The following is a 6,479-nucleotide window of genomic DNA, read 5'->3' on the forward strand; positions in this document are numbered from 1 at the left end:
CCCTGAGCTCCACCATCTGAGCTGACCATGTTGACTTCCCCATGGCCTTTCGCGGTATGGGGAATCGACGTCATAGGCTCTCTCCCAACTGGCAAAGGCAGAGTAAAATATGATGTGGTCGCCGTGGATTACTTCACAAAGTGGACGGAGGCTGAACCATTGGCAACAATAACTTCTAAAAAGATCCTTGATTTCTTGGTAAAAAACATTGTATGCCGATATGGGGTGCCGAGGAAGATTGTGTCCGAAAACGGAACCCAGTTCGATTGTGACTTGTTCACCAACTTTTGTGAAAAGAACGGAATAATAAAGAGTTTCTTGTCAGTGGCTCATGCTCAGGCGAATGGCCAGGTCGAGGCTATGAACAAAACTCTCAAGAGTTCTCTAAAGAAAAAGTTGGAGGAGGCGAAGGGACGATGGCCCGAAGAATTGCCCCAAGTCCTATGGGGATACAGGACCACAGCTCGAACATCAACGGAGCATACCCCGTTCTCTCTAGCGTACGGTTATGAAGCAATGTTGCCTATCGAGGTCGAAATTCCAACAATCCGAACTCAGATTTACGACCAAAACTCAAACCACACTCAGCTCGAAGAAACCCTAGACTTAATTGAAGAAAAGAGAAATGAGGCTCAGCTGAGGAACGCTGCCTACCAGCAACGAGCTACCAGGTATTTCAACAAGAGGGTTCGAGATCGAAAGTTCAGAATGGGAGATCTAGTGTTGAGACGCATATTTTTAGCAACACTAGATCCGGCGGCTGGTGTGCTCGGGCCGAATTAGGAAGGACCATACCAGATAGAGTCAGTCATCCGGCCTAGTGTTTACAAGCTAGCAAGATTGGATGGGAGCCTGGTACCGCGAGCATGGAATGGCGAACACCTAAGACCTTACTACCAATAGTAAAGGAAAAGTGTTGCCTGTAACTATGATTTTCTATATGTATTAATTTGTCTGCTTTTGAATTTCATCAAATAAAAATCTATTTCGTTCAATATGTTATCTCTTTTTATCTTTGCAATCTCTCTTAATTTAATAACCTATGGTCACACTCATAGGATATTAAGGGGGAATTATGGGTATATATACCATTAGCTTAAAAAAAATTAACATGCACGAAAAACATAAAAGTATTTAGATGTGACCAGATACGCGAGCTTAAATAGTTTGGACATAACCGAATTATCAAAAAATATAAAAGTATTTGGACATAACCAAAAGATAATAACGTTTGGATTTAACCAAATGTACGAACTTAACTAATCGACGATAAGTGGGAACTTAAATCTACTTCGAAATAAGTCGAGATCGAGGCTAGAATATCTTAAAGAAAAATAGTTTCGAACTCATAACCTCGGGGAAATGACCGAGGACGAGGAAAAGAAACTAAGCGATAAGATATAACTAAACCATTCACTTTACATACCATATAAGTACTTTCGGATTCATGGTTAAAGTAATATCCGGCCTTGATGAATAACGAGATCGGAAGCGGATAATTCGAACAAACAATGCGTGAATGCATCGAGTTTCGAGCCTAAATCCCAACTATGTTTGTATGAATAAATAAACATAAACGATTCATTAATATAAAATGTGCAAAATATTTCGAACCAAGAAATGTAAAGCATGTATATTAATATAAAAATAAATTGTATCAGCCCTACGGGCATAAATTAAAACAATTACAAAAATAAGGGGACGCAGCCCCAAGACAAGATTTCCCCGAGATCAGATTCAAGAAGGAGGAGTCTCCTTGGCCTTTTCAGCATCGGCAGCGCTGGAGCCCTCAGGACGAATAGCATGACTATCCTCCTGAGAACCTTTGGAAGCGGCCTCTCGAGCAGCCTCTTCCGCCTCGAGCTGAGCATTCCACTTATCCAGAAGCTTCGCCTCAAGAGAACCTAAGAAGCTGGTATCCAGGTCTTCGTTGTTGGCCCACATTCTGTACATGGCTGAGTCAACCGCCTGGTCCTTCTTCTCCTTATATTCAGCAAGGAGACGAGCCTTCTCGCCCTCAATTATGTCAAAGGTAGCGGCCTGATCTTCTTTGAGCTTTTTGTTAGCCTCTTGGAGTCGAGCGTTCTCCTTCTCAAGCTCCGTGAGCCTGGCATTCTCTTTCTCGAGCTTCGCGAGCCTAGTATTCAGCTTCTCAAGCTCGGACGCTTTGGCCTTAAGCTCCTCGGCTCCTGCCTCAAGCTTTTCATTTGCTACCTTCAGGTCGTCACTCACCTTGAGTTGAAGATCCTTTGCCTCCTGAGCATAAGACTTGCTCGAGTGGATCTCTTTACTCAACCTATAGTTGAGTTGGGCAGTAAAGGCAAGAGACCGAAAAGAAAAAATTGTCATTAACACCAAGACTGTATAAATATAATTGAAAAGTAGAAGAAAACTCACCGCGGCAGCGAGCTCGATGCTCTTCTCGTAAAGGGCAGTGCAGTCTCGGGCATTGTTTAAAACCTACCATTGGGGAGCTTCGAGACTGCTGAAGCTCTGGCCGATTCGGGACATAATATCTTATCACAGCATAGACCCATGGGATCCAGCCGCGTTGTCAATTACATACTCATCGACATGAGTAGAAACTGACAGCTTCTGAGCTCGAGAAGTAGAAGGCTTTTTGGGAGGTGGACCAAGTGATGGCTGGACCGCCACAGGAAGTTGGGGCTCGGCCATAGAGGAGGCACCAACCTGCGAGGTCGGCGCTGCTGTGGGAGAACCAACCTGGGAAGTTTTCGCCGCGACGGAGCTCGTAACAGGTGGAGCAGGGGGAGTTTTTTTGGACCTCTTGGGGACTTTGGTGGGCCGATCCACCTTTCGCGACCCCGCCTTGGGACGCTTGCTCCTCTTGGCACCACCACTTTCGATGATGTTGTCAATGTCGAAATCCATCTTGTTTGCACAAGTCACGACACAAGGTGAATCATAACAAAAAGAAGGAATAGTATATAAAGTGATTCAGTATCGCACAGATATACAAAGCAATGATAGAAGAAACCTAACTGGAACTCTCCCCCGAGTTCGAGCTCGGGGACCATGAGATTCCCCCATCTTCAAAAGAGGCGGGGGGAGTACCTTCCCTATAGGTGGACGTCAACGTCGAAAGGTCCCTATAATCATTGGTCCCATATTTGACGGCTATCCCATCCCACACCTCATTTAGACTGTACATGGTGTCATACTTCCCGAGCCAACTATCAAACCTATGAACTCGGTCGTCTACCCAAGTCCATATGTAGAAGCGGTCTCTATCATCCGGACATAAAACTAACCTATCGGGTTTATGTTTTAGTAAGGTGGGGGACCACATTCTCGAGCTAAGGATGACTTTACCTTCTTCATCCGAGTCTAAGTTCGAGGTTTCATCGTTAGCCTCATTCCCCGATGGCAAACTCCTTCGGCGAGCTAGAGGTGGAGGCCTCACCACTCTCCTCGGAGGGAGGATGCCTGTGGGCAAATGCACCTGCTCCCAATGATCATACTTATTATTGGACCAGTCTAAGGTGGACTGGCCATCTCCCAAAAGCCCGCAAGCTCGGAGCTTACTCTCATGTAAGAGGTACGAGAGAGACCTCCGGCCGTAAGGGAGTTGGAGCAGAGTCTCTCTATGCTCCTTCATGGCGTTGTCGGGTGTAGGGCGGTGAAAATTGGCTGGAAAATAAGACACATTGCAACTAAGTACGAACCTACAAATAAGAGCCCGAGCACAGAGATAAAGAAGGTTGGAATACTTACGAATTTGCTTGAATGAGTAGCATCGAGACGGGGACAGGCCATCTGTCCAGAAGAAGGCTTTTTTGAAGTCAGGCGGATGATTAGGAAGGTCCTCAAACATCTTATTCTCCTTGGGGTAGCTCGAAAGATAGTAAAAGCTGTCTCCTCCCTTAGCTCGGGAGGGGTTTCTTTTCAGACAAAAGAGGTATAAAATCTCTTTTGGAGAAGGTCTTTCCCACTTCAACTCGTGGTATAGTGACCTCAGGGCAGACAGAACCCTGTAAGAATTGGTGTTAAGCTGGAATGGAGCCAACCCAACAAAATCCGTGAAGTTCTTGAAAAAAGACTTCAAAGGCAATAGCGCTCCTGCCTTCATGTGTTCCTGACTCCATGCCGCGTACCTCAGCCTGTTGTCAGGGTTTCCAGTTCCTGGGGCATAGCAGCTTCATTCGCTAGCAGTCGGAGCTCAACATCTCAAGGAGCTTGACAACCTGAGGCCATGGAAGGCCAGAATATCAGTAATCTGATTTATCGAAGTAAACGAGCTCCAATAATGCTCGGCCTCGAAGATTTCCCTCCTCGGTTGCAAGGTAGAAGGCTTCCCCATAAGTCAAAATTGGAGCTCTCCCGGGCTGTACGCAACGGTCACTGTCCATTTAGGGTCGAGTGGGATCGACCAGGGCCCTGAATTGGATTCTGGATAAATAGCCTCTCGAAGGGTCCTCCTTTTCTTCTCTATGAACTCATCAATTTGGCGACGATAATGAGCTCGAATATCCTCCTGTTCGCGCGCGAGATCGTACTCGCGAATTCGAGGTTGATTCTGAGCAAACATCGACTCCAGGATCAGGGTTTTGGGCGAGTAAGGGATTGCCAGCAACGACCCCCACCGTCTTTCCAGATTCTGTGACATCTAGTGAGAAAGAAAAAATGGTGAGGGCCATGCATGCAAGACTCCAAGAATTACGAGCTTGACAGGACAAGCTCGGAGTTTAAGAACAAAACGAGCTCGATACTAAGACCCTATTAAAGAGTCAGAACGTGTATTCTACGGGAAAAAGGAGGAGAGTGGACATAACTTTTTGAAAATCCCGAAATATCAGGGAAAAAAGGTGGCGGTTATTCAGAAAAGGTAACATTGGGTATCGTGCATTCTTTAAAACCAATATTTTGTACCCAAATATCTTGGTGTGCAAGATACGTCTTTTAAATTTTGAAAACCCAGAAAAAAGAGACCATGTTTGGGTTTGTTCTACATATAAACTGGATTTAGAACCAGTAATGGAAAAACCTAAATCTAAATACCTATTGGTCGAAGCATCGTAGAATATCAAACTGCGAAATGAACTAGTGCATTCCCAGGAACAAAAACAGCAAAGCCGGAAACTGATAAAAATATATATAAATATCAGATACTTACACAATGAAGACGATTGCAAAAAAAATTTCGACTGAAGGAGAGGCTGCAGGTATGTGCTCACGGTCTCAAACAGACTAACGGTCCTCTGTTTCTTCGGCTGAGAAAACATGCACAAGCAAGAAGTTCCCAGGGAGAGTTTCTGGTTTTTTTTTTGTTCTTTCCTTTGATGAACGAAAAATAGAAGGACAACGATGAATGGGGTCTTATATATAGATGGTAAAAGGGGATTAATCTGGGGCATTGAATAAAATCCTTGCAAGATCCAACGGATAGGGATTACTGATATGATGGTACCGGAAAGGTGGCAGACGAATGATCATGGGAAGATTTCCAAGGTACTCGAGTTCCCTGAATGGGCAATACCCAACTGACACGTGTCCATTCTCAAGTATGTGACGATACGGTTCCCAAAGAAAGTAGTTCAAAAGTTTCCTTCTCATAGGATTCAAACAAATACTTTTGAGGGGGCAAGATGTTATACCCAGATTTCGAGCCATGAGAATTGTGACCTCGAAAGCTGGATTCATAGTGAATGAACTTGTAAAGTCTGGAATATGTTCGAAATCTAAACATCGAGCCTGCAAAGCAGAGACGACTTTGAAGATGGTAGCCTCGAAATCCTCACGAGCTCGAAAGGTAGGCCCCGAGGTGCATCTATTCTCAGGGATGACCTCGGATCAGGGGCTCCGAGCCTGACGCGCGTACAAGCTCGAAGTCATGTGGCCTCGGGAGATGTTATAGCTCGAAATTCAATAGGAGACCTGGGAGAATAGGGCCTTGATGATATAGGATAATAACTTTGAATATCCTAATGAGTCATCTTTAAGAGACGCGGTCTACATTTATTACTGTAAATCCCCTACAATAAGGGATATTATTTGATCAGTTATATGCCCCCTTGTCTTCAGGGGACGTTTCCTTTTATATCAGATTACAGGCATTTAATGCCATTTAATTTATTTGCATATAAAGAGTAACTTCCCAAAATATGTGGGATAGTATTCTGAAATCTTCTCTATAAATAGAGAGGTCATGCACCATTGTAAAGGACCGAATTTTTGTGATCTTGAGAGAAAACTCTGAAGAATTCATCCTTGAAGAATTTTCAGAGATCATCTTGAGTTTAATAACAAAGACTCGTGGACTAGGCAGATTTAACTGCTGAACCACGTAAAAAATCGTGTTTATATTATCATATTTTTATTGGCCATTACTGATTATTGTTTACGTTCTCTTCTTTCACTGTTGACGAAAAACGGCGTCAACAATGTCAAATTGATGTTTTCAAAAGAATCTCAAAGAGACTCTTAGAAAATACACAAAAGTTGTTTAAGTGATTGTTGAG

This window comes from Humulus lupulus, chromosome 7 (genome assembly GCF_963169125.1).
Source record: "Humulus lupulus chromosome 7, drHumLupu1.1, whole genome shotgun sequence".
In the NCBI taxonomy this organism is placed as follows: Eukaryota; Viridiplantae; Streptophyta; class Magnoliopsida; order Rosales; family Cannabaceae; genus Humulus; species Humulus lupulus.